The following is a 12529-nucleotide window of genomic DNA, read 5'->3' on the forward strand; positions in this document are numbered from 1 at the left end:
TATATATATATATATGCTCGTCCAAAGTGTGGACTTGTGCGAACTCATTTGGAATTTTAGCTTATTGTGTAATTTTCTAACTTGACTTAGACTTAGGCTTCTCATTAGACCCCACATTACTTATTATATGACTTATACACTTATTTACCATATCCAATTGATGTCCATCATGTTAATAGCACATAAAATATTATAATTAGCCCACCTGGCACCTCGAAATCCTAAATTACTTAGCGAAATTTTCCAGGGCCTTACATTTGTACAAAACACTCAGCCCTAAAACAAATTATCCAGCACAATCCAGCACTTGACAAAGCATGTCGCAGATCTTATCTGATCACTGGAGAAGGATGTTCCTGCCACACATCTAGGCGGCAGAAAGGATTCAGGATGTTTAGATGGCCAAGAATTCTAGATGGAAAATCAAGGTCCAAGAGACGTACAAAATATTTCAGACGTAGGAGGCCAGGAAATCTTCACAAGAGAAACAGATGCTTTATTTGCCATAATATTGGATATTTCGCGAAAAACTATTCCCAATCAAGAAGATCTGTCAAACTCCTTGAAGAGATTGAAGATTACACTGGCATACATCTCGGAAAAGAGGAGGACCTTGAATCCATATTCTCTGTGGATGATGAACCTAGTGAAGAAACTTTGTTCTCTCTTGATATCTATGAAGATCAAGGAAATGATCACTACCAAATTTCAGAACCAGCGATCGAAGCTCGAGCAGAGATCAACGCTCTCGTAGTCGTTCCTCAAGTAGAACTCAAAGTCTATTCATCCAAATAGGATAAATCAACTTGAGTTATTGCTTTCATCGACACTTGAGATGCTTCCTTACTCATAAATCATGTTGTCCACCCTGAAGATCAATGGGTGCCGCATTTTAAGGATTTCAACACTGTATCAAATTGAATCTTGACCACAACTGTGATTACAAATCACCCGGTCACAATTGAGTTCTTTCCAGGATTGAAGTACAAAACCATGCTGATAGGGTCTGATGCACCAGGAAAAGATCTTATTGTTGGATTCGACATTTACAGACAACTTAGAGATCAACTCCAGAAAAAGGCTAACAGGATAGCTTTTAAAAAGCAGTTCAAACCTTATTCTGAGATTCCAAGGCTATTCCAAATCACCAACAACGAACAAATCAAAAATACTGAGCAAAATCTCATTGAACATTCATGTGCTAAATCCCACAATGATTTCATGAAGAAATGGAAAAGCCCGTTATGGAAAAACGAAGAGTTTTTTATCAAGCTCCCTTTAAAGAAGAATGAAAACCATCAATCCAACAAAAGCCAGCCATTCAGGCATGAATCCGGACCATCTTCAGCTTGCAAAGAAAGAATGTGAAGAACTTTTGGAATTTGATCTAATAGAGCCATCGGATTCACAATGGGCATGCGAAGCATTTTATGTCAACAAAAGAGCTGAGCAGATTAGAGGAAAACTCAGGTTAGTCATTAACTACCAGCCACTTAACCATTTCCTCCAAGATAATAAGTTCCCTATCCCAAACAAACTCACTCTTTTCTCCCACTTAGCCAAGGCTTGTTGCGGCCAAACGCACACGCAAGTATACGCGATCGTCAAGTAATAAAGTGACTAAAAGTCGGATGTCGAACCTACGAGGACTTGTGATTAACTATTAAATAAATTAGACTATCCTAATTATCTAAACAAGAATTAAACCTAGAAATATTTGATTCTAAACTAACTAAAATAAAGAAAATAAATAATGAACTCTGAACAAAAGGATAGCAGATTTGTTATGTTATCAATGCAAGGAAAACGATCTAGGTTCATGGGCTATCTAACATTCCTATTGTATTCTTCAATTGAATTGACTAACTAATTTATCTAGTTTATTGGTTAACAGGGTTAATATTGCTCATAAGAATCTGTCGAGTTCTTACTCGCCTATTCCAGCTAACCTAACGCCTATATGTCTATGGAGTTAGAATCAACAAGAACGCATTTATAATTCATGTAAATCAACCAAGAAAGGCAATTAGGTAAATGTCTATCCTAACCGCGAATCCATTCCCCGATGTCCAGGTTCAAGAACTTGCTCAACTCAATCCTATATGCAATCTAGAATTCCCACTTCCGAGTTCAATTCTTGATTCGTAGATAATATTCAATTGGTGATCAAGCAATCAAATAATTAAGTGCGGGATTAAATAAATAAACTAATACAAGAAATCAAGAAATCAAAATCAATATTCGAATAACAATATTCATAAAAGAACCACAACACTAGAACGTGAAGTTTAGCTCCACATAGACATGGTAGCCAAACAACAAATCATATAAAGAAACATAAAAATTACTAGGTTTGGTGGAAGAAAGATGGAACTTGATGAATTTCGACCTCCACGGTGGCTCTGTGCTCTCCCTTCGTCAAAAGTTGGTCTAAAAAACGTTCTCTCCCTCCAAAATAGGTTTAGGTTGGCTTTTTATGAGTTGGGGGTGTCTTGGGGTCGAAATAACCGAGTCCCGGTCGAAATAGGACATGTTCACGTTTTGAGCGTCCAGGGTAGCGTGGGGCGCTGGCACTGGCACTCAATTTTTTAGCATTCTGTTTTGAGAGCCACAGGTAGCGCCCCACGCTGCCTTTGGCCCTCAAATGTGCACTTTTGCCTTTTCTTCCCATTTTCACTCCAATTCGCTCGCTTTCGACCCAAATCGCATCCGAATGATTCCTACACATAGAAATACCATAAATTAGCACAAATCATTATATTATACATCCGTAATCTACTAGACATGAGCACAATGTGAGGAAATATACATCAAAATATGCATACATTAAGCCAAACATCAACACTCCACACTTAAACGTTGCTCGTCCTCGAGTCAACAAATAACTCTATCTTTGAGCACTCTACCTATTTAATACCTTTGAAGCACACTATACTAATGACTATGGTTGGTAGCAATAATTAAACCTTAGCATACGTACTCACACACACTTCTATTTACTCATGCCATACTTCAAAAATATTCACAACAAAGACAGCATGCTCATAACAATCCTAGCCTCAAAAACCAACTCAATGTTACAATGCACTCATGGCTTGAACATCCAATATCATAGAGAGAAGTCTAATAACGTTACCTATCCCTCGTGAGACCATGTGCCCTCACAACAAGAACAGAGAGCAAGTTCAATCCACACATTCGAATCTCATGATCAAATATATTTTAATGACTCACATATCTCAAAGAAAATCACTCACTCTCACAAAGAAGTCACATGCATGCAATTGGTACCATAGGCTTGCACTTAATGTAAATCTGTACCAATGTAGGATCGCTCGATCTAAAACCAATTAGACTTTTCATGGTTGTGATGTGGGCTAAGGGACGGGAAGGATATATTTTAGGAATAGTGACTCAACCTCTTAAGCACATTAATACATCACATGATAACTTAAGCGCAAATTCCTCAATCCACTTCAATTTCACAAACAAGATCACCCACAAAAATGTTCCCTTCTTCTTTAATCACTATCGTCATTTACACTCCACTAGCAAAAACAAGATATTTATTCAACTACATTTTTTCTTTCTCCTTTTTTTTCAGTTTTTTTTTCTTTTTCAATTTCCACTAGTGGCGTATTCTTTTACAAAAACAAGTGCACCTTTCTTTATTTCATTGGTTCCACTCCAAAGCCACCCCACACTTAGTCCCTTCATACTTCTTTTAGCGCTCATTTTCTATTAAAGTGCTTTAAGAGGTAAAAGGATCAAAAATATCAATTAAGAACAAAAAGGATATAGGCTTGTAATGTGGGTTCCAAATAAAAGTCTATAGGCTCAAAAGATTTAACTAGGGATAGATTTTATTTGTGATAAGCAATTAAGCTCAAAAAGATCAAAGAAAGCCTAAAATCATTTCTCAAATCGAGCATCACCTAAAATTTCGCTTCAACTCACATACCGGGCAAGTTCTAGACTCAATTACAATACATAGACTACACAAAACATCACCACACATGGCACATGACTCACTAAGGACGGTTCCATTCCGACTCTCAACTAATGCAACTATTCACAAAGCCACCAGATATTAAGCATTAAGCGCAAAGTTAACACAAGTCAAGAAAACGAGAAATAGTCGTCACAATACATGTTATCCAATCTATAAAGGCATCAAGATTAATATCAAAATATAGGAAAGATACTACACATGCCAAAGCCTAAATATGTTACTATCAAACAAGTCAAGGCGCCTAGGAATCTCATCTTTCATCCTCCATTTATTCCCTAAATTTTATCTACTCTAAAAGAAAAAACTACCAGATTCAAATTACATCCCATGGAAAAGAACCGATGCACAAAGAAAAAATACGGGGGTTATTGATACAAAAAACACAAAGACATGTTTTTGTGTTTTTCTATTTTAATTTTTTTTTTGTTTTGTTTAGATTTCATTGCCCTCAAGAAAAGTGTCCACAAAATCCATTGTCGGGAAAAGTCCAAATTTTCTACTTTTTTTTTTCAATTTTCGTTTTGTTTTTCAAATAATTTTTTTTCTTTACATAAAAACTTCTACACTAAGAAAGAATACTACAACTAACCTAGGATAGCACGGAAAATCATCCAAACAATCTCCTCACCCCACACTTAAAAGTGTGCAGTGTCCTCAATGCACTCTATAAATAACAAGAGGGTAAAAAAAAGAGACTCCCTGGTAGGCCAAAGGCCGAAGCATTAGCAGCTCACGGGATACTCAGACTTCTCCCAGGTATGATCCTTTGTGCGGGCACCCCACACTTAGGTCCAACCACATGGCTCACTTTTGCACACTTCCTATGGCTTTGCTCCCTATGCTCAAAATCCTACAAAATAAAACAACACTACAAAAATAATACAATAAGAAAAAAAAAATCAAAAATAAAAGAAAGCAGTAATGTTGGGTTGCCTCCCAAGAAGCACCTAATTTAACGTCGTGGCACGACGTGAACCACTTTTTCCTCCACCTCGAACTTATGAATTGTACCCCTAACACGGCATCCAGTCTGCGGCTATGCTCCAGTGGTGGGGCTACAATGATAACCGGGCCAAGTAATAACTTTTTCACTCTGCACTTCTTGGCTTTTAGATAAGGAATGTAATTTTTGCTTTTTGGCACAAAAAATTCAAGAATATAGGCATTCTCATCCTCACTCTTTGACCCCCTCATTGGCTCAGATGGCTCGATTACTATCTTACTATCTAAACACAATGTGAAAAAATGATTGGAATGAGGTCTAATGCGCCCTAACTCATGAATTTTACTACTATTTGCATCCCCATATTTACACACACTCAAGTCTCCCAAAGTAATGTTATCTACACCCTCATATGACTCTAGATCACTCTTCTCAACATTGGCATCCTCAAGAAAAACACGTTCTAATGATTGGTATTCTCGTTTTAGCTCATCAATTTGGTCTAGAAGATTTTTCTCTGCTTCACACAACTCATCATTAAATTGTTGGGCGTTACACGCATCAACCTTCGCACTCAAATTTGCATCTAAGTTATGCACAACCAAGCTAAAATTATCAATTTTATGTGCAAGATCATCTCTCTCCTTAGACCAATCATTCACCAACGTTGTTAGAAGACAACGTCGTTCCTCATATTCCCTTAATCGTGAATATTTTTCCCAATACCAACCCTTACTCCCATATTCAAATTCAGACCTCCCAGAGTTCAGGTCATGACAAGCCCAAAAAGACGGGCCATAAAAATCTTCCGTCAACCAAGCATCTTCATCAATAACCTTACCTCCGGATATTTCATCCCCAGATATCATGTTGAGAGAACTATGAACACACTAAGAGAAAAATCAAATTGTTATAAAAATAAAAATATATACAAAACAAAATGGATAAAATTAAAAGCCTAATCTAGAAAAACAGCTAATTTCTAAGTCCCCGGCAACTGCGCCAAAAACTTGTTGCGGCCAAATGCACACGCAAGTATACGCAGTCGTCATGTAATAAAGTGACTAAAAGTCGGATGTCGAACCCATGAGGACTTGTGATTAACTATTAACTAAATTAGACTATCCTAGTTATCTAAATAAGAATTAAACCGAGAAATATTTGATTCTAAACTAACTAAAATAAAGAAAATAAATAATGAACTCTGAACAAAAGGATAGCAGATTTTTTATGTTATCAATGCGAGAAAAACGATCTAGGGTCATGGGCTATCTAACACTCCTATTGTATTCTTCAATTGAATTAACTAACTAATTTATCTAGTTTATTGCTTAACATGGTTAATATTGCTCATAAGAATCTGTCGAGTTCTTACTCGCCTATTCATGCTAACCTAACGCCTATATGTCTATGGAGTTAGAATCAACAAGAACGCATTTATATTTCCTGTAAATCAACCAAGCAAGGCAATTTGGTATATGTCTATCCTAACCGTGAATCCATTCCCCGATGTCCAGGTTCAAGAACTTGCTCAACTAAATCCTATATGCAACCTAGAATTCCCACTTTCGAGCTCAATTCTGGATTCGTAGATAATATTCAATTGGTGATCAAGCAATCAAATAATTAAGTGCAGGATTAAATAAATAAACTAATACGAGAAATCAAGAAATCAAAATCAATATTCATGAAAGAACCACAACCCTAGAACGTGAAGTTTAGCTCTACATAGACATGGTAGCCAAACAACAAATCATGCAAAGAAACATAAAAATTACTAAGTTTGGTGGAAGAAAGATGGAACTTGATGAATTCTGGCCTCCACGGTGGCTCTGTGCTCTCCCTTCGTCAAAAGTTGGTCTAAAAAACGTTCTCTCCCTCCAAAATAGGTTTAGGTTGGCTTTTATATGAGTTGGGGGTGTCTTGGGGTCGAAATAACCGAGTCCCGATCGAAATAGGACATGTTCACATTTTGAGTGTCCAGGGCAGCGTGGGGCGCTGGCCCTGGCGCTCAATTTTTTAGCATTCTGTTTTGAGCGCCACAGGTAGCGCCTCACGCTGCCTGTGGCCCTCAAATGTGCACTTTTGCCTTTTCTTCCCATTTTCGCTGCAATTCGCGCGCTTTCGCCCCAAATCATATCCGAATGATTCCTACACATAGAAATACCATAAATTAGCACAAATCATTATATTATACATCCGTAATCTACTAGACATGAGCACAATGTGAGGCAATATACATCAAAATATGCATACATTAAGCCAAACATCAAGGCCAAATATTTTTCCTAGTTTGATTTGAAATCTGGATTTTGGCAATTAGGAATCCACCCTGAAGAAAGACCCAAAATGGGATTTTGCATCACCGATCATCACTTCCAATGGAAAGTCATGCCCTTCGGGTTGAAAACTGCACCCTCCTTGTTCCAAAAAGCCATGATAAAAATATTCCAACCCATCCTCCATACCTCTTTAGTTTACATTGATGACATCCTGCTATTTAGTGATACATTGAAGGAACATGTCAACTTGCTTCATCAGTTTGAAGCATTGATAACACATTATAGGATCATGCTTTCAGCAAAAAAGATGGTTCTTACCCAAAAGGAGATTGATTTTCTTGTAATGCATTTTGTCCAAGGTGCATACAGTCTAGGACCACATATATGTCAAGGACTACTCAAATTTCCAGATACCAGTCTCACAATAAAACAGATCCAATAGTTCTTCGGTATAGTAAATTATGTGAGAGATATCATCCCAAATATCTCTACATACATTTCTCCACTCACAGAGATGCTCAAGAATAATGCTCCATCATGGGGAAAGAAGCAAGATGAAGCAGTCAGGGAGATAAAGGAGATTTCTCAAAATGTCAAGTCCCTCTATATCCCTTTAGACGGTAAGAAGATATTGCAAACTGATGCCAGTAATGAATATTAGAGTGCCGTTCTATTTGAAGAAAAAGATGGCCAGAGAAAAATATGCGGATATGCCAGCGGAAAATTCAAAGAGGGGACCAACATTTGTAACGCACAAAACTGAGGAGCGCGACCGGCGCTCAACCGAGTAAACCCGACTGAGCAAGCCTATTAGATTTCATTCTACCCACACTTGTCTTTGAATAAAAAGGAAACGTACACCATTAATCAAATTCTATAAATATATCATTAACGACTTCCATTTCATTTCAATTAGCAACTTCGTTCATAATTTCAAAATATTACAAGTTTTATACATCTTTGCATAATATCAATATTTCTAAGTTAATTCCAATACCCAACACCAACCACAACCTGTCTACGGAGCCTCTAAATACAACTGAAGAGAAATATGGAAATGCCGGCAACAAGGCTCCGCCTATACCTCAAAATAAAAGTACATGACGAACAAATGATACAGGACCCTGAAATGAAGTGGGGCTCACCAAGTCGGCTGAAAAGAAGATGCGCCACTAGCTGTGACTAACATTGTCTGCTATGGAACCACCTACATCCATTTAAAGATGTAGCGCCCCCGGCAAAAGGGACGTTAGTACTGTCGAATAGTACTAGTATGAATAGCTAAAAGACCCCTTTCAAAATAGAATGCCAATGTAAGGAAAGACAACCATATAAATAACAAGTAACAATAAGTGATACCCAAAGGCCAAGTTAAACATAAAAATTTTCCAATATACGAAAGTTCATATGGTGAAAATGATACTCGGGATATGAAGACAATATTATTATTGGATAGAAGATATTTAATACCGATTCACCACAATTCACAATACTACTGATCACAATACCATTGTTCATAATATGCACATCATAACCAACTCCCAATTTAAATCACAATTTCTATGCCAATATATACATATACATATTCCACTGTGAATCTTAGCACGGAGTTCGATCGCGACCCGACCGGCTAGGTCATCTCCTTTGGAGACATTAATATTATTACATCATCATCCACAATACCACCACTTTCTTGCGCGGAGTCCGATCACGACCCGATTGGCTAGGTTGCCTCATTTGAGACATGTATCTCAATTACAATTTCATTCTCACTTTCCGGTTTCAATATCAGCACAGTACCACTATGTGTGCGGCATGGCGTCCGATCTCGGCCCGATCGGCTAGGCCGTCTTACCAAGACGTTTTTCCTCTTCCATCAATCATTTCATTTCAAGTTTATATCACACATATCAATTCATCGGCACTTGGGGCCACAATCATTACATCATACATGGCACTTGGCCGCATTTCATAATTTGACTTCTTTCCACATATTTCACATCACTATCAATTTCAACAACAACCCATTCAATTCAAGATGTCAAATACACATGAGAGGAAACATGAATCATGGGCATATAGAGTATTTCAGAAATCATACACCTCAAGTTCATTAGCAATGGAACTTTAAACACAAAGGATTCTTCCCAAAGGAGGGGACACACCAAACCACAATAGAGACACACATCAAAGTCATAAACAAGCAATTATAACAATTATTCTTGAATTACTCCTTTCCAATCATGAGAATATACAATTTCAACATCAGAGTATGTAACAACTCGGATCACATTAGAGGTACTTATAAGGCAAATCATTATCTCGAGCAGCCACTTATGGGCATAAATTGAGTACAAGGCCTTTAGGCCACTTTATTTTTGAAGTCATTTACGGAAAGTAAAGTCACGGCTCATTTCATAATTTGTTCACATTTTCTCATGTCATAGGCATCACCAGGCACAATTATAACTCAAGTTCTCGGCACGTTGGCCACACTCATTTTCCGAAATTCATTTCAAACATCTTTATAGATTACCACATACTAGACACAATCAATCAAATACATTAGGTACACATAAGAGCAATTAGGAGTATCAACCCTATCGAGTTTCCTCACACAATTTGGTATACTAGTCTTTATTTGAAACACGACTCAAAGTCGTAACATTTTAATACGCAACTCATACTTAGAATATATATATATATATATATATATATATATATATATATATATATATATATATATATATATATATATATATATATATATATATATATAAGGCTCATTTCGAAATAGTCATATTTATGGGTAATAACCCGGAATATAAGATTTATGAACTTTGAGCCAACCATACTTGAACTTATGAAAACATTTATGGAATTCGATTCTAAGAGAGAAAGTTTAGCCAACATACCTTGTTTAAGCTTTCCTTAAGTTACTACAATGTTCCGGAAATTCTAGCAATCCCAATCTACTTTGAGACATAACAAAATAGAACACAAATTAGGAAGATATTCATGGTTTTAGCTCATTTGAGCATTTTATCAAACACNATGGTTTTTAGCTCATTTGAGCATTTTATCAAACACTAGTTGTGCATCTTGATTTCTAAGCTCTTCTACAAGATTTCCTTCATTACCCAACCCAATCTTTACTTATTTGTGTTCAACAATCTTCCCACAAATCTAATTTGTTCATGCATGTATACATAATACTATTACACCCAAGAATCATACCTCAATAACCCATCTTATACCCAAAACTCGAAATCAAAGTCTAGTGTATAGAACCTTACCTCTTAGATGAAGATCTTGTGATTGGTTTCCTTGATTCTTGAAGATTGATGAAAGATTGAATGGTTATAATGTTAGGCTTCCTCCTTCTCTCTCTAAAGTGCTCTTACCTCTCTCTAGATTTAGTATAAAATAGCCCCAAATGAAGCCCCCAAGCCTATATATCAAAATGGGGTCGGGTTATGAAAATAGGAAAATTAACCCTCCGAACTCGGGTCTGCGGTCGCATAATGGACCGCACAAAATGTATGCGGATCGCATAATGCATCGCAAAACTGGTGCCCAGAACTGGGCTACACTGGTCCATTTTGCGACCATTTTTGCGGTCGCAGATCAATTATGCGGACCGTATAATGATTTTGCGATCGTAGAATCTGCCACAGGATCGCATTTTGCCAGCCTTTGGTAATTTGATCATAACTTTGTGTAGAAATATCCAAATGACACACGGTTTAAAGTGTTAGAAACAAGACTCGAAGACCTTTCATTTGATAGGTTGTTCGTCACATAAAACCTTATATATATTGAGATATGATCGTTCAAAGTGTTGACTTGTGCGGACTCATTTGGAATCTTAGCCTATTATGTAATTTTCAATTTTAACTTAGACTTAGGCCTTTCCTTGGACCCCAAATTACTTATTATATGACTTATACATTCATTTACCATATCCAATTGATATACATCATTTTTATAGCACATAAAATATTATAATAGCCTACCTAGCACCACGATATCTTAAATTACTTAGTAAAATTTTCCGGGGCCTTACATTCTCCCCCGCTTAGGATCATTCATCCTCGAATGAGAGGTAGAGTCCGCCCCAAGCACCTAACATAACATATCTCTTTTCTAACCTACCTCAAGTCCCTAAATTTTGACTGACTCCCAAATTTTTTTTTGAAACTTCGGCAGAGTCTCGTTTGTAACTAGGCCTATCCACCTGCCAGAGAACTACCAAAACCATCCTAACAACACATCCAAAACTCGACAAAGCACCACAACGTATATATCCATAACACTAATCTCAGCATTACAAGCACTAAATTATCATAATGATACCTGAAAATGGACTGCACATTTTTAAATCATAACACCTATAAAGTACCTTTCAAATCAAAACCGATTGTTATACAACCAAGCGGAAATATTTTCTTTCCATGACACTTTCAGCCTTCAAGGTGGCCTCCTCGACTTACAGGCTTTGCCATAACACATTCACGGAAACAACCCCAACCTCCAAACTTATCTAACAAGGATGACGACTGGATACCTCGCATAAGCTAACTATCCATTAACTTCACCTTCAATAATTTCCACCGGAATGATACACAAAGGATCTCCAACTACCTTCTTAGACATAGACATGTGAAAACACAAAATATATGGGGAACAACTATGGGAAAACTTCATACTCCTAGTGCGACCTAATGTTAAATGCACTTATGTAACCTTCGTTATCAACTCACATAACATCTTCAGGGGAAAATATTGAGAATAACTTGTTCACCTTCCTAAACTCTAAATCTCTATGCGGACACCCACGCTAAACCTTTGATGATCTTCAACAATTACTCTAAGATGTGCTATCATAAACTAACCATAAAAATTACCTATCGAATATATGTGATCACACGGGGATGCTTCCTCTTTGACATGTTTGAACCTTCAATACCCAATAGATTTAATACAATGAGGAGCAACGGAGTTCAAGATCGGGCTGGAATTATTCTGGAATCCATTAATGTGCTGAGCAGAGTATTTCAGGAGGTTATATACTAAGAGACACGAAGATTACTACTAACAATACTGACATGGTTAATCATTGTAATGACATCGGTTATTAGAAAAACGAGGCATAAGGGTAACTAGTACATTGGCAATAGGAATCATTAAGGAGGAATATTCAAGTACGTGACCCTGTCGTCTCCTGGAGTGTAGGGAAAATCATTTTATCAAGAATGAGAATACTCTGGCACCTTGAATGCGACATGGGTT

Source organism: Nicotiana attenuata, unplaced genomic scaffold (genome assembly GCF_001879085.1).
Source record: "Nicotiana attenuata strain UT unplaced genomic scaffold, NIATTr2, whole genome shotgun sequence".
Classification (NCBI taxonomy): domain Eukaryota; kingdom Viridiplantae; phylum Streptophyta; class Magnoliopsida; order Solanales; family Solanaceae; genus Nicotiana; species Nicotiana attenuata.